The sequence below is a fragment of the Anser cygnoides genome, chromosome 7 (genome assembly GCF_040182565.1).
Source record: "Anser cygnoides isolate HZ-2024a breed goose chromosome 7, Taihu_goose_T2T_genome, whole genome shotgun sequence".
Classification (NCBI taxonomy): Eukaryota; Metazoa; Chordata; class Aves; order Anseriformes; family Anatidae; genus Anser; species Anser cygnoides.
Genome location: NC_089879.1, coordinates 10,460,671 through 10,486,408, shown reverse-complemented (window position 1 = coordinate 10,486,408; position 25,738 = coordinate 10,460,671). Strand labels below are relative to the sequence as shown.

At 40.3% G+C, this 25,738-nt stretch overlaps 2 long non-coding RNA genes across 4 annotated transcripts in view; both read right to left on the bottom strand.

Moving 5' to 3' along the window:
- Nucleotides 1-1,237: 1,237 nt before the first annotated feature.
- LOC106031885 (uncharacterized) lies at nucleotides 1,238-19,289 on the bottom strand. 3 transcript variants are annotated; one of them, XR_010833041.1, is made up of 5 exons: nucleotides 19,150-19,289; nucleotides 18,924-19,035; nucleotides 14,471-18,095; nucleotides 6,607-6,677; nucleotides 1,238-2,227 (listed from the first exon to the last, which is right to left on the bottom strand). It is a non-coding gene; the product is annotated as an uncharacterized lncRNA (long non-coding RNA). The 3 variants fall into 3 exon arrangements; XR_007162024.2 differs by lacking the exon at nucleotides 19,150-19,289 and having other exon boundaries at nucleotides 1,238-1,689; nucleotides 2,009-2,227; nucleotides 18,924-19,032; XR_010833040.1 differs by lacking the exon at nucleotides 19,150-19,289 and having other exon boundaries at nucleotides 1,238-3,150; nucleotides 18,924-19,032.
- Nucleotides 19,290-22,047: 2,758 nt separating this feature from the next.
- The window catches only part of LOC136791318 (uncharacterized), a 225,869-nt gene continuing 222,178 nt past the window's right edge, over nucleotides 22,048-25,738 (bottom strand). The window contains exon 7 of the long non-coding RNA XR_010833051.1: nucleotides 22,048-25,446. This is a non-coding gene — a long non-coding RNA (uncharacterized lncRNA). The remainder of the gene's footprint in view (nucleotides 25,447-25,738) is intronic.

Here is a 25,738-nt window from a genome sequence, read left to right as displayed (position 1 = left end):
ATATTATTTTTATATTACATCTACAAGTAAACTTCCTTCACCAAAGACATCACTGGGGTGGGGAAAGAAGAAGAGTTCTCATTGACCATACATTCCCACAGCAAGAATTACATTTGGTACTGTGACATAAAATAAAACAAGAACCTTTGGATGAGATACAAAACCAGAAGGAACTATAAAGATCAGCCAGGGCAGACCTAGTTGGGTCAACTACTACTCGTACGCCTGTTGCATCTTTCCTTGGGTATGACAAATGAGGTAGCTTTTACCCAATGCTTTGAAGTCCTTAGATTGAAAATGGACAGCTCTAAAGAAGAACATATGAAGGGTGAGATACACAAGCTATTTTAAATGTATATGTATATACTGACAGATGGTATTATACCAAAAGCAATGACCAATTTGCTATTCTGTTGTTGAAAACCCAAACTAACAATCTGAATGTATTTTCTAGTCCTTTGCCTTTTTGCTCCTAGAGGTTTTTTTTTTTTTTTTTTTTCTGCATGTCCTCCATTATTTCAGAAGCTTTCCAGTCTTGAAAACAGTTTTTTTTTTTTTGTTTTTTTTTGTTTTTTCCATTTTTCTAGCTTTTAGAGTCTGGACTTGATTGTCTTATGTCATGGCTTCCTTGCAGTTCCTAAATGTTCTCCCCCCCCAAAAAAAACACTGAAGTTAGTGTCTGAGCCTATAAAGAGGTGTTATAGAATATTTTTATATAAGACAGATTAATGATTTTGAAAGACGATGCATTTGTCATAAGGCAGCATTTTGGCAGAAAACTGAGCTTCAGTGAGCAGCTGTTTTCTATCTTGTCACGCGTCTTCGAAGATCTAACCTGAATTTTCTCCTGAATTTGGAGTTTTACAAAATCACAACTCAAGGCTATAAAAAAAACCACACAAACAAAAAAACAAACAACAAAAACACACACACAAAACTTCCCTAGATTTTAAAAGTATGAATTCTAACAGAGAGAGGAAAGGATTTTTAAAATTCCTTCCCTGTACTTTTTGTCTGTGACCTCCTAAATTGCAGTTTTGCTTGGTGGAGCTAACCTAATCACATAGAGAGGTTTCTGCATTACAAATGATCACCCTGGAATTTAGAGTCAAAACGAAACTTTGAAAGCTAGAAGAGAAATCTTTATGCAGTATTTCTGGAGGTCACATACTGGAATTTCTTTTTTCTTTAAATAAATCAAATTTCAATGTCAGTATCCTACATCAATTACAAGAGGTTTCTGAAACAACATTTTATTCTGTGTAAGGTACAGGCAAAGAAACACTTCCAATGATACAGCAGCAGCAAGAGATAACTGTACATTCTTTATCACTCTGTCATTTTATTTCAGAGTAAAAGTCTAATGAACTACCCAAAGTGGTTGCTTGAAGCCTGTCCCTTGGGAGCCTCGCCAGGATGGCAATCTGCTGGCTCACTGTGGAGCGCAGGCAGAGCAGGAATTCTTTCCTTTAATGACACCAGTTCTGCGAATTGCAGCGTGTGAACTCAGCTTGACCCTGAACGACAGACTTTCCTAAAAATGACTCTTAGGTAATGCGGCCAATTCAGACAATTCAAGGTTGTTCCTTTTGGCATATACCCTGCTCATTGCTTATCTCTAGAACGAAGCTGAACAGCAGTCCATTATGCTTCTCTTTGCAGAGCTCAGTGGGTAGGTATCATTTGCAACTGTAGGGAGGAGAAAAAAATGAGCACAGAAAGAAAAAGTCTGGAGCAGGAAACAGCGGTGTTGTTATGGCGGACAATTAAAACCTAATGCATGAGGCTATTCTTTAGAAAAAAAGCATGAAACAGACTGGGAGATCTGTCTGAGAAAATCTCTATTTCAACAGCCAGCTCGGGGCTTGTGCTAGTGATCACGTATACCAGAAAGGTGATGTGTTTCATGCTGAGCTTCCAGGTATTTGCTTTTATAATGCAACATCCTGAAAGATGAGCAGGCTGGACCAGAGTGAAGAGGGAGAGGGAACAGAAAGACAGCATTCACCTTCTGGTTTTTCCCTTCTTCAGCGTGGTTTGCCTGCATGGATCAAGTATCTCAGACGTGGTGGTGTTCTTTGCTGGGGCATCCCCTGGCACAGGCGGGCACCGAGGACCATGGCAGCAGCTCCGTTGGGGCAGGATCTGCAGGCCTGCACGGAGCTGGGCCCTTTCCAGGACAAGGTGTTTTTCTGGCTGCTAGGAGGCTCCGGGTTTACCTGAAGGGCTGGCATGTTGCAGAAGAACAGGAGTATTACAGATTTGAGGCAGAATGTAGTTATCTGCAAGGGGGGGGTGACAATGTAGTGGTGAACTTGGGCTACGAGAGCCCCACTAGAGAGCTGTGGTGGAGCCCAGGGTTGAGGCAAGGAGGATGTGGCAGCCTCCCCAGGGTTACTCTCAGGGAGCCAAGGGGGAGAAACTGAAGCTTTCTATTTCAGCTGCCACGACAGGCTTTGAAAGACAGACAGGAAGGAAAAACTGCCTCGCATTCAAATGTGGAAAGTCCCCAGTGTTCAGAATGTGTCAGAAGGTAGTTCCTAGAGAACACAAGGGACAGGGGACTCCTTCTCATCCCAGTTTGCCCCAAGAAGCCCAGCAGCAAGAGCAAGAGAGTTTCTGTGCTTCCTGCACTGCTGTCAGTGTTTGCATGCTTACCTTCCCCTCCACCATGAGATCAAGACCTATCACCCATGTGTGATCCTCTGGAAGTCAGGAGAGCTGGAGCAGCTGGAGCAGCAGGACCAGTCTTTCCCTGTGACTGGTCTGTAAGCAGGCAAACTGCAAGAGGCTGATATATTACAGGGTACCTTGCCCAAGGGAAAGTTTGTTCTTTTTTCCCTTTTAGCCAAATTAGCTTTTATTCCTAAAAGACATAGATTTCTCTCTCTTTTAAAATCTCTTTAAAAGAAACGAGGCCCTTGCAGTCATGTTTTAGGTGTGAAAGTTGGTGACTGTGCTTTATTTAACAGATGTATACTTCTTTGTCTGTAGGCTGTGGATTTGCTACAGAGACTGAGAGCTGTGGGGTCACACAGTGACTGTATATTAACTAAGGCTGTTGAGCGTTTCTGAGATTAAAGTCTCAAGAGTAATCAGTGTGCTGGTCAACGTGCTGATCTCCATGTGTCCAGCTTTGTTATGTACCACCTGTGAAATGGGAAACCAGGATTCTACAGTAATTATGACTGTTATTCAGGGAACTGGTTAGAAATTAAAGGTCATCTAGGAAACCAAAACCAAAAAAATCCAGCCTCAGAAAGAAAAGACACTGATGAAAACATCTTTCTAGGTCTAGGAAGTTGAAAAAAAAAACAATGCTAACTTTAATCTCCACAGAAACTTGACATAGGGGTTACAATGTATTTTGTGACTTTACTGGATTTTCCTGCTTGTTCCCAGCACAGAAAACAAATGCAAATCACTCTGGGGACAAGTAACCGTCAAAGACTCCATTCCTTTCATTCCCTTTCTTGTCATTTCCCTTTCAAACCCCAATACTTGCTTTGCAGAGTTTATTATTAGCAGCTGTGCCTGAAACTGGGGAGAGTGTTGCAAGAGGAGAGAGCTATATATATTTTTTGCTTCAGATAAAACATTGTCTCTTTCTTGGCGTTGAGTGTCTTGGAGCAACTTCGTTGTTTGGCTGCAGGGTGTGGGAGTGAAAAGGAGAAGGTAACCTCTGAAACCTTGGACAACCCATTTAACTCCTAGGCTGCTCTGTATTCATCTCTGGGGCTGTTCAGCATCTCTCAAAGCTCTGTTGCTAATTTATGGAGGAGAGAGCAGTCAATACAGATGTTTTCAGTATCTATTCTCATATCTATCTCATATTCACATCTAGAAATTTCTAGCTATGGGTTTGGAGATGTCCCTGTGCCACTATATTTAGGCATCATTTAAGCCTCTTCACTTACAGAGTAGTAAAGCAAGAATAATACTGAGATGGTCAGAATGCCTCTTCTTCTCTTATTTAGTATGCCAGGTGGAATAGTCTCTATTAAGTTCCTATAAACTATTAACTCTTTTTCCACATTAAAAAAAAAAATAATAAAAACTGTCTTTACAACTTCCTGACAGATATTAAGACATGATAAAATGAAGATGGCTTCACACTATAATTAATTAGGACTTCTCTTTTAAGAGCAAAGTGGAGCAATGTAGTATTAGTGTTGATTTTATCAACTACTCTCTTCTCTAAGTGAAAAAGTCCCTGAAGATTTAAGAGAATATTTTTCATGTGACAATATTTGGGGAGTCATGCTGCCTGTAATTTAAGGTCTCTAAATGTCCAAGTCCCTCAAGACTGCATGGAGGACAGTCCCAGACCGAGGGTCAGAGTGATTCCGTACTATAACAAATTACGCTGTAAGAAGGAGGAATTAATGTAACCACAATGCCCATTTGATGGCTTGCTCTGGAGCCTATTAGATAAAATGAGCTTTGGACTAGTTCTTCATCCAGACTTCCTTTCTCAGGATTACTGTTACACATCATGCAAGTGTTTGTATTTCTCTCTTTCTTCTAATCAAGAACTAAGCTTACAAACCAGAATTTAGTAGGATTTTGGCCAACATGATCCATCCTAAGCAGCATGTCTTTGCACGAGGAAGTTTCAAATACTATTTTACTACTTTCAGCCACAAAAAAAAAAAAAATAAAAAAAAAAAATAGCTCCAGCCCTGTTTTTGTGTGTGGCCCACCAGTGTCAGGGCAGAACATGGAGGCAGGAATGAACAGAGTGCAGATCAGTGTTAGGCACGTTATATAGAGCTGGTATATGATTGCTGGTGGAGAAAGAAAGTCAAATATGGCATTCATTACCTCATTCACAGCCTGATATCAGTCTCAGTCTTTATCCTCAACTATTTGGATTTTGCCACCCCCAGCCCTCATGACTCCATCCTCACAATGAATAATTCAATAAATATTTTAAAAACTCTAGCTATTATTGCCTGTTTAAATCTTCCTACTTTATGGTTTGTGGGGTTTTCAGGAATTGCTGACTGTCAGTTCTCTGTGGTAATTATAGGTCTCATATAGGGCACAGGGAAGAAAATAGTGTTTCTTGGTATAGCAAACAAAAAATTCATTGAAACTGGTGTAACTGACAGACTGGAAAAATTATAATTACAGCAGTGGGTAGGAAAGGAGAAGAGACTAGTGAGTTCTTGAGGGATAGAAGCAGCAGAAAGAATGTAAAAGAAGAGGAATGCCAAAAGAATGTCATTATTGACATTCAATGGTGGAGAGATTGAGAGGCATTGAGGTAGACATGAAGGAATATGAGGATGGAGCAGCTATTGTTGGTACAGATTTGTGCAAAAAGAGAGAAATGCCAGCAAGGCTGGGAGGTGAACAAGGGCAAGAAGGCAGGGTTTGTATTTTAGCTTCAGGGAATAAGCAGTCAAAATGAGATATTCATGCTACGGCTGAGGGAAAAATATCAACAGAGCAGGGGAGTATAAAGGACAAGCAAGAAAGCAGTTCTGAAACAAAGCAGTATTGAAGTTCACCTTGCCCTCACCTAAAACGTTTTTGCCCTTCTCTTATTTGCAGACAAATCAGGAAAGTGAAGTGGTTGCCTCAGACCAACACTATGCGTAAAGGAGAGTGACACTGCATCCCCTCAGTGCCTGCAGCATCCCAAGGCACAGGACAACAGATGCTGCAATGTAAAAAGACCTTATGTAGCACTGTGCAACGCTCCAGTGTTCATGGGTCTTGAGACTTCTGCTCTAGTCCTGTGAAATGCTCTTACTTTCCTTGCCCACTTCCTCATTACATAGCTTTGAGCAAAAGGAATCAACTTTCTGTTTACATAGCTAGTAAAGATGGTTTCTAAATAGTTTCCAATGCCTGATAGATTTGTCATTTCAAGGACATCACAAAGTGCTGTTCCAAAAGTAACAAGCAGTTTCAAAGACAGAAAGGAACTTGGGAGTAGGTCCCTTTCCAAGAAACTTTCTAAGGCATTGCACATTTTCCTAGTTGATAATAACCTTCGCCATTCTCTGCAGTGGTAGGAGATTCTTATATGGGAACAGAAGATAGGTTAGGATTGGAACTATTCAGGAAAAAAAAAGAAAAAGAAAAAAGAAAGTGTAGGTGTTTCCTCGTCTTTTCTTTTTCCTCTCTATTTGACTTTCACTTGTTTGGTGAAACTGAATGGCAGAGGGAAGGGTTTCTCATTGTTGTGTCAGGAGATATCAATGAATTTAATTTCAATAATACTATCCTATGTGTATCCTTCAAGTGTGGTGAATGTGCCACTTATTTCCCATTATGCAAAGGGATGTTTTGATATTAAAAATGTTTTAAAATATTATTTTTACTTTTTAAAGATAATTTGGAAAAGCCAAGATAAATTGAAAATATTTTAAGTTGCTGAAAAAATAATCTAAAACTCTTCCTTTATCTTAGGAAGCTACAAACTAGTATTCAGTTTGTGGCAGGGAAATTGAAGGAAGTTATAATAAATAAAAGAATTATATATACATGAGTTAATTAGGTAAGAGTTAAAACATCTTTTTGTGAGAGACCTTAAGTCTCACAATACTCAGGGAACAGTGACACAATTAATATAGTATATTCCAGTCTCCAAACCTTTTCGTTGAAGCATCTCTCCAAAGGCTAAGCTGTCATGGGATGAACATGGGTGTTCTCTCTTGAATTAGCTGTCAAAAGATAAAAAAAAAACAAATGAAGGAGGAAATGGACTGCCTTCTTGTGGAGAAGCCACCAGGGGAGTCGTGTTGCATCTGTGCTCATCAGCATATTTCTAAGTGGTCTGGAAAAGAAGCTGAAATTCAATGTTAATAATGTGACTGCATAGTTATGGAAAAAGCAAGCCCTTAACACTATGATGGGCTATGAAACTGAAATTACTATTCAAGAAAGAAACCATAGTGTTTTCATAAAATAGCCTGAGTTGGAAGGGACCTACAAGGATCATCACACTCATCTCATGGCTCCACACAGAACCATCCCAAAATAAAAACATTTATCTGAGGTCATTGTCCAAACACTTTAACTCTGACAGGCTAAGGACGATGATCCCTGCCCTGGGGAGACTGGTCCAGTGCCTGACCACCCTCTTGGTGAACAACCTTTCCCTAACACCCAGCCTGACCCTGCCCTGTCCCAGCTCCATGCCGTTCCCTCGGGTCCTGTCGCTGTCCCCAGAGAGCAGAGCTCAGCGCCTGCCCCTCCGCTCCCCTCTGAGGGAGCTGCAGGCCGCCATGAGGCCTCCCCTCAGCCTGCTCTGCTCTAGGCTGAACAAACCAAGGGAACTCGGCTGGTCCTCATACCTCTTGCCCTCTAAACCTGTCACCACCTTCTTAGATCTCCTTTGGTCACTTTCTAATAGTTTTACGTTCTTCTTATATTATGGTGCCCAGAACTGGACACAGTGCTCAAGGTGAGGCTGTACCAGTACACAGGGACAAGCACATCCCTCAGCTGGCTAGCAATGCTTTGCTCACACCCCAGGATATGGCTAACCCTTCTGGCTGCCAGGGCACACTCATATTGACTCATACTCATCTTACCATCAACCAGAACCCACAGACCCCTTTCTGCGGGGCTGCTCTCCAGGCTCTCATCCCCCTGTCTGTACGTATATCCAGAGTTGCCCCACCCCAGATACAGAGTCCAGCACTTGCTCCTGTTGAACATCATGTGGTTGGTGATTGCCCAGCCCTCTAATTTGTCAAGATCCCTCTATAAGGCCTCTCTTCACTCGAGGGAGTCAGTGTCTCCTCCCAGCTGAATATTGTCCACAAATGTACTTAGTACACATTCAAGTCCTGCATCCAACATTAAAGAGAACAAATTACTGATGTTCAGTCTGATTGTTTACAAACAACAAATTAAGTGGTATGAAGTATTAGAAAAAGATAACCAATGAAAGAATAGGACAAGAGAAGCGTCACTGTGGAATATTGTCTGAATATTCATTATAATATTTAACAGTCCCCCTATCTGAAAGAGGATGTATGCAACAGTACAAAGAAAAAGAGAAGGATGATCACAGATATCAAGTGGTTTCTGTATACAGAGATATTAAATAGACTTGATCTCTTCAGCTGGAGAAAAAGGCTACTTTTGCTCCAGGCTGAAGGCAAGACAAAAGGAGAGATGATCTTGAAATAATTTGAACAGGTTCGGTGGAAGAAAGGTTTAACTATAACTATTAAACATGACAGAACAAATGAATCTTCCAACACAGAAAGTCTCCAAGTCTACATGGGAAACTGAAACTATACTGTTGGAAAGATGTCCCTACACATTCCTTTTCTGCTTCCTCCCTAGGTTTCTGCTACCTACCACACCTAAAGGACTCTGACTGGAGTGACTCTTGATCTGATAGGGTACAGGTGCTGTTACTGTCCTCAACTTTTCATCTCACCCCCATTCCTCCTCCACACAACACCACTCTCTGGAAGCTAGAACACAAACAATAGAGTTAAAGCAGATTACATGTGTGAAAATGAAGAGAAACAGCACATTTTTCTGGGATTTGCAGATGCTGTGACAGGCTGCCTTAGTTAGGAAACGTCAGAACTGTAATCGTATTAATAGAATCATTTTCTTATGCATGTGGAAATGGAGATGATGTATCATTTACAAGTGAATGAGGATTCGATGTTGGTAACTGCTGGACTGCATAATATGGCCACAAAATGTTTCCATAATAATGAGTCCAGGAAATTATTGCACAGCTGTAACACAAGTGTAGGGGAGATTAGTAGAGACTTTCAATGGATTTTTAGGTTCTCCCTTTTTAAAAATACCTTTCATCCTCAATGCAGCCTGATTGCGTATGGCAGCCAGCATGAAGGCAAGAAGCAACTACAGCAAAGTTTTGCAGAGAAAATGTGAACATATGTGGATGTGCTGACATTGTAGCTCCAGGATGTAAAGAACTTCCAGAAGCTAAATCACATGAAGAATGACAGGATCATGATTTAGGCTTTACTCAAACAGAGTAGGAAATCTTCAGAAGAAATCATTTTCTCCCTGACCTATTTACTACAATATTTTTCTCATTCCCTTGGCTGTAGCAATTAGAGTTTGATTATAAGCAGACACAAAGAATCTGTGGAGTCATTTATTCTGCTGTGATGACTTGTGCTGTGTTTCTCCTACCTTCAGGTGGAGAAGCTAGCAGAAGGAAGCACATGGCCTGGGACACTAGTCCCAGATGACTGGGAAAAGGACATTGGGAAGGGATATGGCAGGTAGATCTGCCTTTATCTAGAAAATTTTATTTCCCTGCTTACTCAAAGCAAAAAAAAATTACTTCCCAAGACACATTTTCATTCATATGCAGTTTCCCCCCACCAAGTAACTGAAGTCTGGTCCAGGCTGAAGCAGTAGGTCCTCAGAGCCTTGTGAATTCCCTGGAATTTGTTCTTAGATGTCTACAAGGACAGGGGACATGTTAATAGGAGAGGCACACAAGATCCCATTTGATGTTTACAGGAAGAAGAAAAGAGGGTGTCATTATGAAGAGGTCCCAGTTTTGATATGCATTATGACCAGCTCTTCTAACCTACCAACACACCAACCCATATAAATTCCACAATACAGCTTTAGTGATAAGGTCTATACTAATTTGGTCATATCCTCAGCTGATATTAATCAAAACTGAATAGAGGATATACTCCAGCTGTGCAGATTTACTCTGGTGGAAGATTCAGGCCTGTGTTTTTTGCTTGGCTTTGGATTATGACATGTTAGATTTATTGGCTCATTTGCTACAGTAAATGAGAGTCTCTGGGCTGAGACGCATTCGATAGCAGCGTGGTGAATGGACTGGCTGAGGAGCGGGACAGGAATGAAGAGAGAACATTTGTTCTGAAATGCAGAAGCCAGTCCTCATTCCTCTCCTAGTCCATCATTACTGCTTTCCACGTTGAGTGAAGATAATCTGCTTTGAGAGTTGAAATGAGCAAAGGCATTTTTTCCTTAAATGAAAAGTGTTGTAATGAAACAGATTTGACAGTCCATAGAGTTCACTATAGATCTTTGTTGAAGTGGACTAGCTGAATGGAAAGGGATTACCTAATTTTTGTGCTAAGAACTGATGTGTAAAGTGTGCAATGGATACACACAGATAGTTGTATAGGGCATGGCAGTGTTTGGTTTTACATTTACCTGCTGTCTTGTACTGAGATCTCTAGACATGAGCTGGCAATCATGAGACCTTAAGGAACTTGTGCCAGAGTGTAGGCTCCTTAAAATCGTACTTATGATTTTAAGTACGTGATAAATGAGTAAATATAGACAGATGAGACATGATGACTTTGTGTGTGACAATAATATAAAGCTGGTGAATGTGGTGATCGCATGTAACAAATGAGAAAAATATTTTTCTCATTTGATTTCTGACTCAGACCTTAAATTTTTCTTGGAATTTCACTAAAAAGTGGACACTTCAGTAAGGATGAAATCTGCCTCACAACAGAATTCATAGACTAAGTTTTACAGAAGATTTTAGAGCATCTACAGACAAGCAGTTTTTACCTTTTTACGTATAAAGCTCCTGGTACCATAAAATACAGCATCCTGGTATTTACAGTTGATGTGACAAACTGTTTTAGGGTATATGATAAATCTCTTTATCAAAGCTGTCTTTACATGTTTACTTACAGTCATAAAGAGCAATGCTTGGAAATATATCCTCCTCAGTTCTCCCTGGAAAGGACAGTTTGTTCAGTATAATACTTGACGTTAGTGGTGGGATTTGGTTTTGGCTTATCAGCTTGTAATTAAGGGAGTTGTTAATGCTGATAAGGAATTTTGATCTCAATCTATAATCCATTATCAGTTTTAATGGACAAAAATGTGCTCAGCGGAAGAGAGAATACAAGCTGTCATGGTGTCAGATGCTTCACTGATGTGAGAGTGTGCAACCTAAGTCCATGGAGCAGCACTGACACAGAGGAGCTGGAGACCTGATGTGGCACTGACAGATGAGCTGTTAAACACTTCAGAGCAGCAGTGTAATTTTTGGCTTTCTTCTACTGTGAGTCTTCTCCACTATTTCTAGTAGTGGTTAATAGAAAATATCCTCAGTCAATATATGAGGTTCACAGTCTCAGTGTAAGTGATCCACGCATCCCTACAAGGGCCTCTGAGGCAAGATAATCTCACTAATCACCACTTCCAGATTGGACAGCAACTCCATACCTGACAATTGTTGCCTGGAGTGTGGCAAAGCCCAAGGAGGCTCCTTTGCTGACTGAAGGGATGGGAGCATAGCTCAGTGACTATTGAAATGAGACAACTATCAACAAAGCACGGGGAAAAAAACACAGGGAAAGTCAGGTAGCCATCACTACCCTGACACTAAGGAAGCCTAATCAATTGATGAGAAAGATCACTTGTTTGCTAATTGCAATTAGTTGAACAAACGCTGAGCAGGGTGACTTCCCTGACAGTTGGGAGACTACACTGTGGAGCCCATCCATCTCAGAAGCAGTTAATTAACTTTACTGCCTGTTCCCTCACATTCAAGGAGGAAATGAGTCCAGTTCTGTCTTTGTAACCTTTTACCTTTATTTATTTATTTTGTCATTACTTTGGCAGTGATTCAGTGGACACTCTCTGCCTTGCTTGCTGCATAATCACCTCTCAGATATGGTCATTACATGTTCCATGGGATTCAAAGGCCCTGTTTGCCTCCTTTGCTGTCTCAGGAACCGAGATGACTTTTCTTACCTTTTCCCACAGACAGTATGTGGAAGGAAAACACCATTGCCTACTGCTAGAGTTCAATGAAACTGCATGCTTGGGTTTTTCTTAGGGATTTTGCAGGGAGACAGACACTGTGGACGTAATTTTTCATCTTCCAAAGGAAGAATTGCTCAGCCTTTTCAAAATATTACAAAGAAAGTCATTCTAGATCACCAAGAAATTAATCAAATTGCTTTTCCTGTGACTTTTTTTCTCCCCCATTCTGCCCCCACATGTTTTCTAGTCCTTCTGTTGCTCTATGGCTTTTCAAATCCTTTGTACTTTCCAATCAGAACCACTAAGTTGCACCTTATGCTTGGCTTTTCAAAGCTAGCTAAATTTTTTGAATTTACAAATTGTGCAGAGGACAATATTTCTATTTCAACTATGCATTCTGCTCTTACTAGTTGAGAAAAATGACGAAGAAAAATCAAAATACTGAAAACTGATTGGAATAAATATTAGTAATAAATTTTAAGGAAAAAAATATCATTTACTCATTTCTAAAAAACTATTTACCAAGTCTAACTTTCATCTTCCTGTAATCTTCACTAAAACCAACAGTTTCTCTCTCCCTCCCTCTCTGTCCTTTTTTTTTTTTTTTTTCTTTCCTAGGAGGAGTGACCAACATATAAAATATACTACTACCATTAAGTGTCAAGATACCAGCCTGATGGTATACCAGCCTTGAAGAAGAAAACCCAAGGGGCAGAAGCCCAGGCCTGTCTCATGCTTCTTCTCAGCCACTGCTGTTAACACTGGTTCTTGCTAGCAGGGTTCCTGTTTAACACTGAAGTGGGTTGTCTGGAGAGGCGTGGAGTCTCTATCTTTGGAGATATTCAAGGACTGACAGGACAGAGTCCTGAGCAGCCTGCTGTAGCTGACCCTGCTCTGACTGGGGCCGGAGTAGATGATTTCCAGTGGTGCCTGCTAGCCTCAGCTATTCAGCAAGCGCATTGCAGAGGCAGCGTTTGCTAAGGAGGAGCATCACAAATGTGCGAACAGTTGGGCCTCACTCCAGGGTCTCAGTGTGCCCCATGCTCTCTCAGTGGATGTCCTCTGTAAGGGCCTGAAGCACAGACAGCTGCATGGCTTTCCCAAGTAAGAAGCAAGAGGCATTGTGTGGAAGGGCAGAGAGCTGGACCTGCATTTCTAGAAGACCAGACCATCAGCCCTCCCTCCTTCTGGCTGTCCCTGGCTGCTCTGCATGGACCGATGTCCTCCTTTCAGTACTGGAGCATTATAATTCACAGACTGTGCTTGCTGCCAAACCTCTGGTGCCCTGAAAGGCTGTTTGTACCCAGTGGAACTGAAGAGAAATCACTCGACTACAAGTACATTAAGCACATGAACGGCTCTGACAAGAGGTAGAGCAATAATTTGTTTGGTAAGCTGGCTTATGCTTTATTGAATTCATTTACTGGCTGTCCAACAGCTCCATCAGGCGCTTTTGCAGCAGCCAGACATAGAGACATGATCTCCAGTCTAGAGTCAAGTCCAAAGGTCCTCCCCACTTCTTTCCTACAGTGGTAAAATGAAAATATCCTCAAGCAAGCAGAGGTGTCCTGCCACAGTCACTTACAGTATGTGCTGTGCAAACTAAACATTAGCAGCATTTCAGCAGAAGCAGCTAGGCGCAGCTGTGCCAAGCTTTAGCAGGTTAATGTGCTTTGGACATGTCTAAAGTGCTTAACAGTTTGATGTGGCAAGGGCAGAAAATACAATTTTAATCAAATCTGAGCATTGTTCTCTCTCCAGGTATAAAAGCTTCATGAATGCAACAACCTGTAATACCTCACATTCAGTTTTTTCATGCAGGTTGAATACAAATTGTAGCATGTCTTTAGCTACACTGATGTGGTAATAGAGACAGATTGCAAATTTACCAGTGAAATACTGAAGAGGACATTTTGTCTTAATGACTTTGCAAAGTGGGAGAAACAAGTCATCAGTAGTCTACTTTTCTAAAGGGAAGCCTGAGAATACCAATTCAGTGTTGGCCACACATGTATAAAGCAATTATGGTAAATAAGCCATAATACAGAGAAATGTTAATCTATTTTGTGAGAGATAAGGCAAAGGTTGGCTGGCTTCTATGGGCTCAGCATTGCATTGCAACCTACACACTCAAAATGTATTGTACATAATAAATGGAGTGGGAATAGCTGATGAATATCACAAAACGGAGACACAGAGAGCTTTGCTGCACCACTGGATAATGTTTGGGTATTTGCTAGTGACAGATGGTAGGCTTTTTCATCCGTATCTCTGTGCCCTGGATGGAGGATTGTTTGATGACACATGAACAGTTACTGTCACTCTCTTCTTTGTCATCTTGTAGCATTCTTACAGCTTTGAGGGCCTTATGTGTTTAATCGTTTATGCAGGGATTTTATGAGGCAGGTGCTTAAGAGTGTGGTAGGAGGGAAGATAAAACAAATAAATTAAAGTCAGTTCCAGTTACTCTTAATCCCAGAAAAGGCACAGACTGACATCACTTAACTGCTCCTAAATGGCCTGGGTCTTGTATCACCGTTGGAGCTGACGACACTAGTGGTGTTAACTGATAGCATGCAGAGGCCAAATGAAGGAACACACCAACCAACCAAAGGAACAAAACCATGTATGGACAAATTCCCTCCTCTGTGGATGCCAGTGGGAAGGCACAACATGCGTCGAATACCAGAAAATTAATTATGAACTGAAATACCCTTCAGACCAGTCTTACATTGTTCTGATGCCCAGGCCAGATGTTGCAAGAGGCTGGAGGTGACTGAAGGTGACTGGAGGTCTCTCTTCGTAATGGTTTAGCTCCGAGAGGCGTGCACCCCACCAAGGGCACTCTGGTAGTAGGGTACTCGTGGGGCTGCATCCACACCGGTCTCAGCCACTTTCTCCTGGCTGATGGCTCCAGCTTGTTGCTGAGAAGTCTTCTGAACACTTCTTCAGCTGCATTTTAAAGGAGAGAGAGAGGAAAAATAAATAAATAAAAAAATAACCCAAGAAGGGTAAGCGCTTTTACTTGGGAGAAAATGAGGGCTTGCAAAACAGCCCAGGCTAAGGTGGATGGGGACATGTTAATACTGAGCTTTGCTTTCAACCCCTTCTTCCACCACAGACAGGTGATCCCAGGCCTCTCGGCAGCCTGACTCTCTGAGACCTCTTTCTGTAGCATGACTGTATTCCTACAAACTGGGCTCTGGGTCCTGCTCCTACTTCGTGCTATGGAATTAAGATCCAAGTCCTTACTATTGCACAGCTCTATCATCCCTTCACAGGTAACTGCACTCTGTTGGTGGTCTGCAGGTGGTCTATTGCATTTTCTTCTGAGAGCAAATCAATACATCAGGAGAGCTGCTCCATCGCGTCCTTCAAGTGCTTCAACCGCCAAGAGGCATAAGGCTGCCCTCTCTGCAGAAGCCTGAGATAAAACAATTCCAGCTTTGATTAGTTGAGGCTAAAGCATGAGTCAACAAATATTAGACAATGTTTCTTTTAAACCTGTAGTTTTTGCCTCCCCATTTGTCAGTATGTCTTTGTATGTTCCCAGAGGAATTTGGTCTTATTTGATGAAATATCTCATGGCTGGACTGTCTCCAAACATCAACTGTAAGCCTGAATAATTATCAAGGAGATCATCACAATTCATAATAAGTCGTGTGCTAATTACATGTACCCTATGAGTATTTTCCTCTCATTTGTCTTGTGAGTGCTCATTTTGCAGATTAATAATGAACATGACAAATGCAAGTGAAACCAGTGTTGTGGACTATCAAATTAAGGCATGGGGGGATTGGGCTCTTAATTAAAACTACTATTTGCTTGGAATTACAAATGGTACTCATCTTGCTTCCAGAAAAGGCTATTTATTAAAAATGCATTATTCCCAGGAGAAAAGGCACTGAGGCACTCTTAACACCAAAAGAATCACTTAGTATTGAAAACTCTTTCATATCCACACTGAATTGAATAGTTTATGAAAAATATCAGCTTGTTAGACTTGAAGGCCATTTCTCTCTTTCTCCCTCTCTCTTTCATGTAGGCAAGTGTAAATAAGCTTTTGTCTTTTGTCTGATCCAAAAAACTCGGGTCTGTGGTTTTCTCTCCCCAGTTGGGCTTGGACTAGAGTTTCTCACTAAAACTGTCAGTGAGCCTCACAATAACTTTTTGTAGTCAAGAGGTACAATAAAGGTGGTTGTGAATGGTCATCTGTCAGAAGTAACTGTTTTGGTCACTGACAGCTTCATGGGCTACATGAGACTCTGCAGTCTGGAAGTGAAAAATGGTTTACTTATATTTTCAAAAGAGCATCTCATCACCTCTCACAAGCTAAAAACCCAGTATTTTTGGTTCTGAGACAAGAAAAGATGTGGATTAGCAATGTGTGCTGTGACATCTCTGGATTTTAAGCTAGAAGCTAGTGCTGCAGCAGCCAATGTTTCAGAGAAATAAGTTCTTTCTTTTGGGCATCAAAATTCAGCTGGCTCTGGGGTTTATAGTTTGATTGGGGATGGATTCCTTTTGGTTAGATGGAGGTGTATAAGCAATTAGCTTTTGCAGCGCTAACTTTATGTCAGAAAAGCAATCCTGATCCTATAAATTCTATTCAAAATCCCATCACTCTTAATTTCCTTTCTATACTGCTTTTCTGGTCACCATTTGCTTCATTCTTTATGATAGCTTAGTTAAGTTTCTAATGAATATGCTGGTTTCAGTAAAATATCTTGTGTTCCTCTAAAAAGCCTCACATTAAACTACTATAGAGCTGTGTTTCCCTGGCAATTCCCCCTCCTCCAGTAAGCTAACTAACCTTAGTGCTAAAATCAAAAAATCATTTCCAACAGGGAACAATTTCTCTCTCATTTAAAACTCCGGGATTTTAGAAATAAGGAAGATGAAGATGATCTCTTGTGGAATGGCTCTAAAAAGTGCCTTCTCCCATTTTTAGCCCTTTTCATACCCCAAAAGAGCTAATTACAACCCATGTAATTACTTGCTTATTAGTTCGTGACTCCGTGACTCAGGTGCCATCTCCCATTAGTCAGCATGACCTCCCATGCATTTACATCACAATGGCATGAAATTGTAATTGCAAGTAACTTTAAAGTCATAGGGCTTCTCTCTTGAAACAACAGTTTTGCCCATCAAAGTGACTTTCATTCAGTTTGTCAAAACACATAGTAACAAACTGATTGGAAGGTACCCTACTACCTGATTACCAAAACACGTGTAACTTTTATAGAAAAAGTAGGTCGTTCAGGTATCTTACTACCCTAGAAACCTCCAGAGATGTTATTTTTGGGGGCCACCACCTTTCTAAATATAGATTCTTCTTTAACTAATGCAAGTATATTTGCTAAAATGAAAACTTCCACAGAAAACAACATTTGGTTCATGTCACCTTCTGTTCATTCATCAGAGGACCCAAACCAAACCATCAATTCTCTACTAGATCTTTCAGTGCTGATCAATTCTGCTGCCAGTGGCTGACTGGCTTCAGGACCTGCCCTTGTTACAGTGCTTTTCTGTATTTCTGCTTTCCCACTTCATTTCTGCAAAGCAGAGGAGAAATTCTTAAACAAAATCTGCAGAACTGCAACTCTCTAACATTGCCGCCAAATGTCTTTCTTTTCTTATGGTACCAATCTGAATACAGAATAGGCAGTGAGTTTGCTGACACACATACTTAAATCAGAATAATTTTTCTTTGCAGTATGTTTGTTTTTATGACCTTGCTTACATATTTATAGAGCTCAGTTTTTCTGAGGGAGAGACTTGTTTATGTTTGCTCATGCAACAGCTGTACTTTGTCTTTTAAAAAGACAGTATAGTCCTTACCCCTGGCTATTTTTAAACTACCTAAGTCTCATTCGTCATCTAAAAATAAGTTTCTGATATCCACATGTAATATACATATAAGCATGACATGACCAAATATGGTGGCATAAAGGGGTTCATATCAGGCCTTTGGCTTCTTCTATAGTGACAATAATGATTTTATAATTAAAACACGGCAAAATTATAAACTGATCCTGTGCTTCCTGTTTGCAAAACACCATGAGCAGAATTTAGTGCTTTTTTGCAAATAGAGTCTGAGCACAGAGCCTTCTCCCAGCATTGTTCAGACAATAATTGTTTTAACTCCCTGAAAGGATCCATAGAATCATAGAATATCCCAAGTTGGAAGGGACCCATAAGGAACATGGAGTCAAACACCTGGCTCCACAGAGAACCACCCAGAAATCAAACCTTACGTCTGAGAACATTGGCAAATGCTTCTTGAACTCTGACAGGCTTTATAGTACAACCACTTCCCTGGGGAGCCTATTCCAGTGCCTGGTTTATCATAACTTCTGTACAGAAAGAAAGTCCGTTAGTTTGAATTTTGAAGGGAAAAATAATGTTAGAATGTAAAATGAAAATTCTGATCCTCACAAATAACCACAAAAGATCATTAAAACATTATTGTTATTATTTTTTAATCATGCTTTCTAATCAGTTTTTTTTTCTTTTTTTTTTCTTTTTTTTTTTCTTTTTTTTTTTTTTTTTTCCTTTAAAGGCAATCCCAAAACATCTAGGCCATCTGACTCCCAAGGCTTTAAGGTTTCTTCTTCCTTATTGACCTTAACTAATTCCTGGAGAACATTGTTCGGGTTGCCTGAACTGAACATGGGGCTCTACCACCAGGGAAGAAACATACTGCAGCCTGGGAGCCTTCAGGTCTCTTGAGAATTTAGGGCTGTCAGGCTCAGAGGCGAGACTCTGGGGTCCTTGACTGATCAGACCCAAAGCAATCCCCATAAAGGAGCAGACACGGACCTTGGCTATCCAGGCTTTCTTGAAATAAGCATGCCAAGCTGGTTAAAAGAAAATGGCAAGGGTCAGTTAACATTCAGACAGATGAACTACATAGGCTTCAGAAAAGGTTTATATTTTGATTAACTTGGCATTTCTTTGACAAAAACAAACAAACAGAAAAAAAAACCCACAACAGAACAGAAAAGGTTTTCAAAGGACATGTCCTTATCAAATCAGTATCTGTCACAGTTTAAAAGAATGCCACAAGCAGTAGACTTAAGAGGGTCTGGCTTCTTACCAATTTGTGTCTCACAAATGATCACCTTTGTGGCCTTAATCATTTAAAGTAAGGAGTATACTGGTGGTTGGAGCCTCTTTCTTACCTTTCCTCCTGGGCTATGCTTCTCACAAGTCTAGGAGACCTTTGAGACAACTGCCTCTCTTTAGAATCAATAGACTGTTTCATTCCAGTGTTACTGGGGAAAGACGGTCAGGCTGGAATTCACAAAGACACAAAGTGCAGCCCAGCATATTACCAAATCAGACAGCCTTTGGTTATAGAGTCTACCGTACAGACATTTACCAATACATACTTCCCTCCCCATTTACCTCCCTTCCTCCTCATGCTGTTCTTCTGTAGTTAGCTGGAAACATCAGGTTCAGTGTGATGCACAAAACAGAATATTAAAATCAAATTAGCAAGAACATGAAGCCACCTAATATTCTAGGGCTTAATCATTAAGGCCCCCATGCAGCTGTTTAGCTTTAGAAGCAGTCAGAGCCTATTGATCTGATGAACTGAGCAGGAATATGTGTCATTGTTTTAAAAAAAGCTTCAAGAAATATTTCTGTATGACAGGGCGTAGATGGTAAAGAGATATTTTTAGTGTAATGTTTGAGTGCATTGCGAGTCTGCTTGCATTCCTCCAGAAAAGAATGAGTCATTACACCCAGATAATATATGCAATAAATTTAACTTCCTTTTCTGCTCATGCAATGCTATAAAGCAAAACAGAGTTCCCTAAGATGCTTTCTTCACTGGAGCTCATTCTTCACTGAGACCCTATTTTTTTTTTTTTTAGTTTAGTATTTCTGTTACCCCCTGTACCAAGTTAACATTTAATAACATTTAATAACATTAACACTCTTCCCTTGTGTGATAAACATGCAGCACAGATTTCAGGTGGAGTACTGCACCCCACAAAACTTTGAACTCCCCTTTGCATTTTACATATCTTATGCACCTTTTAAAGCTTCTCTTTAGCTTCCCCTTCACTGTTTTCCTGTCTCTATTTAGGTTAGCACCCCCAGTGCTGCCTGTTTAGGTCACTAACAGCTCTATCCCTCCAAACTTCCTCTGTCAGTGTTTTACGAGCATCTACAATAACAAAGTTCTGGCATCACAGTTGTGTCCTACTGTAATAAATAATAAACACTCCTTTGTTGTTCCTTTCTGCAAGCTGCGGATATGTCTGACATTTTCTTAAATATTCAATGTTTCACTTAGACAAACAAGAAAAGCTTCAAGGGCATTGTTATCTCATTGTCATGGAAAAGGTTCTGCCTGGATGACAATATGAAAGGCCATTGTATGACATGGCTTCCCACAAAACAGAAGAAACAAAGTTCTGTGGTTTCAGCTCAGCATGTGAAATTTTCAACAACATTAGAGGGCTTTCTGCAGCAGCAGTCTTCATAAGTGAATATATATGCACACAATTATAAGAATACATTTTGAACTTCGTGGTGGGATGGATGACCTAGTATTACAAGGCAGCTCCTAAGAGAAAACTTTTGTAGTGGGAACTTTGTGATGTTTATTGAAATGTAAGTACATTTTTTCCTTAATTCATGGCAGAGATGTTTCTTGTGTGCAACATGTTTTGTTGAAAAAATAAAGTCAAATTATATTTTCACATAGTTCAAAACTGAGCGGTTCAGATGCCAAATGATTTCATGCAATTCAAAACAGAGATCATCCCTATTGTTCTTGCTTATATTATCGTATGAACCCTGTTGTGATTATATAAGGTATTTTTAGTGCTCAGTCTAGCAATGGTATTGCAAGAAAAAAGCTTTATACAGACTGCATTATTCAGCTGGGATAAAGGGGCATAAAGAGTGTTCAGAAAATCACTTGCTAGGGGAGCTAGGTAGAGATTCCCAGAGCATTGGCTTATCTAAATGAACAACTTGTTTAGTAACCCTAACATAAAGACCGTGGGACATGAAGACTTCACAGAAACAATGGTATCCAAAGATGGGAGAAAGGTCCGTTCAGAAGCTACAGACAGTGATCTGTTATGGTGACTAATGATTTTTACATATATACAAATTTATATTGTAAGGAATCCTTACAATATAAGGGGTCAGAAGGAACCGTTTCATCACCGTGCCTGTGTTCTGTAGGAACCTCCTACAGTGTCACCTGCAACTTATGTTTGACTGGAAAATTTTCCAAAAAGCTACTCTACGTAGAAGTACATTAAGACCATTTTGTATTTTGCCTTTACTGGTGACCTGAAATTTAGGATCTTGTATTTTAGATGTTTATAAGTGTCCCAAAAGTGGAGCTTATACAGATTACAGAATGGCCTATTTTATGATGGTTATGACGGACTTTTTTTTTTTTTATTGAACGTTCAGAACTTTACGGGAAAGTGACAAGAAAGGAAAGAAGCCTTGTGTAATGACTGTATTTTTTTTTTTTTTTTTTTATTTTCATTAATAATTGTAAAATGTGGAAAAAAAGCTAGTGAGGTTTGTAATGTGGTGGAAGGAAAGCTGGCATATAGGAAGACCTTTGCTGTGTCAGCTGTAATGTTGCTCACCTGAGGCAAAGAGAATAAAAATCTAGGGTCAATAAATTGACCTTGATTTTGTTCCAGTGATGAACTCATCACAGACATTAATTTGACAATGTTCTAGTTCCTGCTTCTGATTGAAGGTTTTAGGTGGGACAGTGTCACAGGCCTTTGACAGTTGAAACATAGAGCATCTCAGCTACTGGGAGAAAAGCTTCTGCATTTCATTAAATGGCTTTGAAAGCATGATGGAAAATTGAGCAGTATGAAGAGATTGCAAATGCCAATGGAGGTATTTACACCAGGTTTCTAGGCTCCACTTTAAATTCAGCTCCTGGCCTACCAACACTTGGCATTTTCTTTGAGCAGCACAAATCTGAGAAGAGGAAAGGAATGTGAATGATCCCATTAGCCCAGATCTCATAGCTCTTATGCTTTTGGGACTTCAGAAATTGACAGTATTTGTTGATAAAAAGCCTGAGAGATCAGCTAGGACAGTAAGTTACTGTTAAGAAACAGCTTACTTATTTGGTTAATTTGCTGCAACTGGGTTGCCTGTAGGAGTGTATGTGGATTTTATGCACATCTGCATAAATTTTTTTCACTGCCCCATGCAATTTTAACTGAATATGCATGTCATTCCACACCCCTTGAATGGCATTCAACGCTCCTTAGTAATGAAACAACTATTTGCCTTTTCAGAGGCGCAGCAGCAGGAAATGTATTCTAAACTCATTTCATGTAGTTTGTGGAATTACTCAGGTCTCTTTCCAGCTGGAAGCTGGTTGGCAAGCACACAGCAGCTTCTAGCCTCTCTCATACATAGCCCTGTGCAGCTCATCTGAGTAGGCTATTAAATATGAAAAGTCAACCTGTAAATGAGGATGGATTGGCTGCGGATGCTATTCAGTTTGTGCTGCCAGCACGCGCTACGTGCCATCCCTGCAAGGGTCACAGCTCGCTGCCATAAAAGAGAACGATGCCTCGGCGAGGTCACAGCACAGGATACAGTGGAACATATGTGCTGGGTGATACTCCTCATTGACCATCCTGTAGAGGTAAAAGCAAACACTCTCCTGCCTTACAATAGGCATATGCTAAGCACAGAAGACTCAAAGTCCTGAAGCTTCTAGCTCCATAACACAGTCTTTGCCTGGCCAAGAACAGCTGAACACTTAGAGACAAGAAATGGAGAGTCTCAGAGTATCAGCTCACCGTGCTCCAAGAAGCTTCAGAGGCTGGATGTACAGATTGGTCCCAGGAAGCAATGTCAGCTTCAGTAGTATTTGCTGCTTCATTTCATCCCGTCATCAGGGATTTCAATTACTCAGTGTTTCCCATGCCAGCACAGCCCTGTTTCCAGTTTGAGACCCACACAATTCTAGTATTTGGCTTTTGCACTTGGCTTGATGGCCAGAACTTGGCCACATGTATCTCATATTTTTCCTAGTTCCCCTAAACAGCAGCCAGGGAATTTCTATTATATTTCCTGAGGGAAATTCCAGTATAACCAAAATACAATGCACTGTGATTTTCTGTGCATTTCTTATTCTGTCTTTTAAGTGTCCACCTTATGTTGCAAAATAAATTTGAAAATGTTCCCAAAGGGTTAATATTTTTATAGAAGTGTTTTGTTATAGAATTTAACTAGTCAACAAACTGCCTGTAGCCACCAAAACATCTGCTATAGATGCCCTGAGAGCCATCTATAAACAGATAACATTCCCATCTGCAAGGTGTGGATTATAGACACTATTTACGTAAAAGCCACGTATTTAAAGACTAAAGAGACTAATCTTTACTCAGGAGCTACTGCACTGAGTTACAAGGAACAGTTGGTTCTCTAGTACAGAAAGGACACTACTCAACAATCCATGTACATGTTAAAGAGCAGCACTTGGGAGAAAGAGGAACAGTCTTTTTTGCTGTTTTGAGGGGTTGAATGCACATAGCATTCATCACCCAATATAGAATTTGCCTAGGATGACAAACTTAAAACAGCAACACCACTTTGCTCCTCAAGAAAAGCATATCACACAGTCTCAAGTGACCACCCTAGTCTGGGTGCTCCTGCCAACACAGGACATCTGCTCATAAACAACTCAATTTCTTGGCAAAGATAGTTTTGGCCTCACTGCAGATAACTCCTGTCACTGAGCAAAAAAGTTGAGTTAGAACTAAAGTTCAACCTGTAATGTAAAATCTAAACCCAGGTTGTGATTATCCCAATGGAGATTGGGTTTTACAGTTAGTGACCACCTCTTGCAACACAACTCTGGGCAAATGTGAAGTTTGATTTATTTACTAATGGAAGGATACAGGACATACCATGATAACTGCAAATACCAAAGTATCTGGAGGCATTCTGTGGGTCAGGGATAAGAAAAGAAACAATATGTACAGCACTCAGAATGGCCATGAAATTTCCCTCCCTTAGACTCTGTTCCAGTTACGTCAGGAATAAAAATCAATATCTAAGTTGGTCTAAGTTTTGTTTTGTACTTATTGAAATATATCACTATGTATTTTTTGGTTAAAGAAAATGGTTTTTTGAGGGGTGCAGGAGAGTGGGAGGGTGTTTGTTAGCAGCATTTCTGCCTTTAAACAAAAGCTATTGCCATGGGGTGGTTTTAGTGGATGAAATATACTTGTCTCATCTCTTAAATGGTTTATGTTGGAAACTTAGAAATGATTTTAATTCTTGGAATAAAAGTTGGTAGAACATTCCTAATTCACTATTCAGGCTGACATTTTTGAGTCACATTAGGAGCATTAGGCACCCCCATTCACAAGCCTTATGTACATCAGAGAGAAGACCTATGCTTGGGTCTTCTTACCTTGAAGAATTTAAAAGATAACTGTCCTTTGTTCTTCGATTCTTTTCAGCTCAGCTGCTCAGCTTTTGCGATGGATTCCATCCCCCCCCCCCCCCCCCACACACACACTTGCACTATGTTTAGTATCACTTCTTGCACTATGTTTAATATCACTTAAGCTCACAGCTTTCAGCAGAGTTGCTCTTGAGTTTCTCTGACATGATTGCATGGAAAGATCTGACTGAAGTCATTGTGAAGACGCTTCATTATCATTAAGAGATCATGGTAATCAGAGGAGGTTCATGAGGACTGGAAGAAAGCAAATGTCACTCTTACAAAGACGGGAAGGAATGAAGACACAAGGAACTACAGGCTGGTCAACCTCACCTTAACCTCTGGAAAGGTGACAGGCAAAAATGATCAGAGAAAGCTATTTTCAAACATATTAATTAGAAGAAGGTGATTGAGAGCGGTCAGCAAACATTTGTAAAGTAACAACTTCTTACCTAACTAAACTTCTTACCTAACTTCTTAACTAACTCTGTGATTCTGTAAGCTTGAGACTGAAGATGAAAACTGATCCAGCTCCTTTTACCTGACAAATTCCAAGCTGCTGCCTCTCATAATTCTCTACTTGGAAATTTAGTAACTAAGTAACAGATGGACTATGGATTGCATTTAGTTATGTCTGCATTTAATTTATTAAATAACTCAATAAGAACTCTAATTAGAAGAACAACTCAAATTTCCAGGTTCAGGCAGGAAAATGTAAATCTTTAGTTCAGAAAATAGCCCAAGAGCTTCCAGTTAGTACTTTCCTAACAGTCCAAACTTGGTGACTGTCCTTGTTAGTATGGCCTCCAGTCTAATAAGACTGCATTAATCTGTAGTCTAATAGGCCAAGGAAAAAAGGTACACACAGGTCAGTGCAGTGTTCCAGAAATCAGTTTGTTGGTCTGTCAATTAGAACACATCGAGTTACCTGAAATTTCACTTCACATAGTATTGTCACAAAACAAGCAATTCCCCAAAACAAAAACACCCCCCCCCCCCCCCCCACCTAATCACCACCACAAGTTGTGTTTCAATACATCCTCCTAAGCTATTGAAAAAAAAAAAAAAAGGTGTCTGGACTTATCTGTTGATTTTTTTCTTCAGTTCTGATGATATTGTAATAGCGACGTCCTTTTAGCAACACTCTGCTTTTGTCAAGACTGTGTCATCATGTTTCAGGAATATAGTCTATCTTTCTTGATGACGTGGGTGAAATAAACGGATATCCAGCACTGATTTCAAAGGAAACAGGACAAGGTCCCAGCAGTAAGAAGTTAAAAGGGAAATAGTGAATTATGTGTTATATCATTGCTTGTATAATTTGCATTGAAAATGTGAGATATTAAACACAAAAAAGCAGCTGCCTGGCAGAGATCTATTGCATGCTTGCTCTTAATACCCTGTGAATCAGAGTGCATATATTAATGTTCGGGAATTGAAACTCTCTTAATACCCTGGTGGGATTAGTTGGATTGCTGGTGGGTGAACGTGTATCAGTGCATGTGTATGTCTGAAACATTTCTT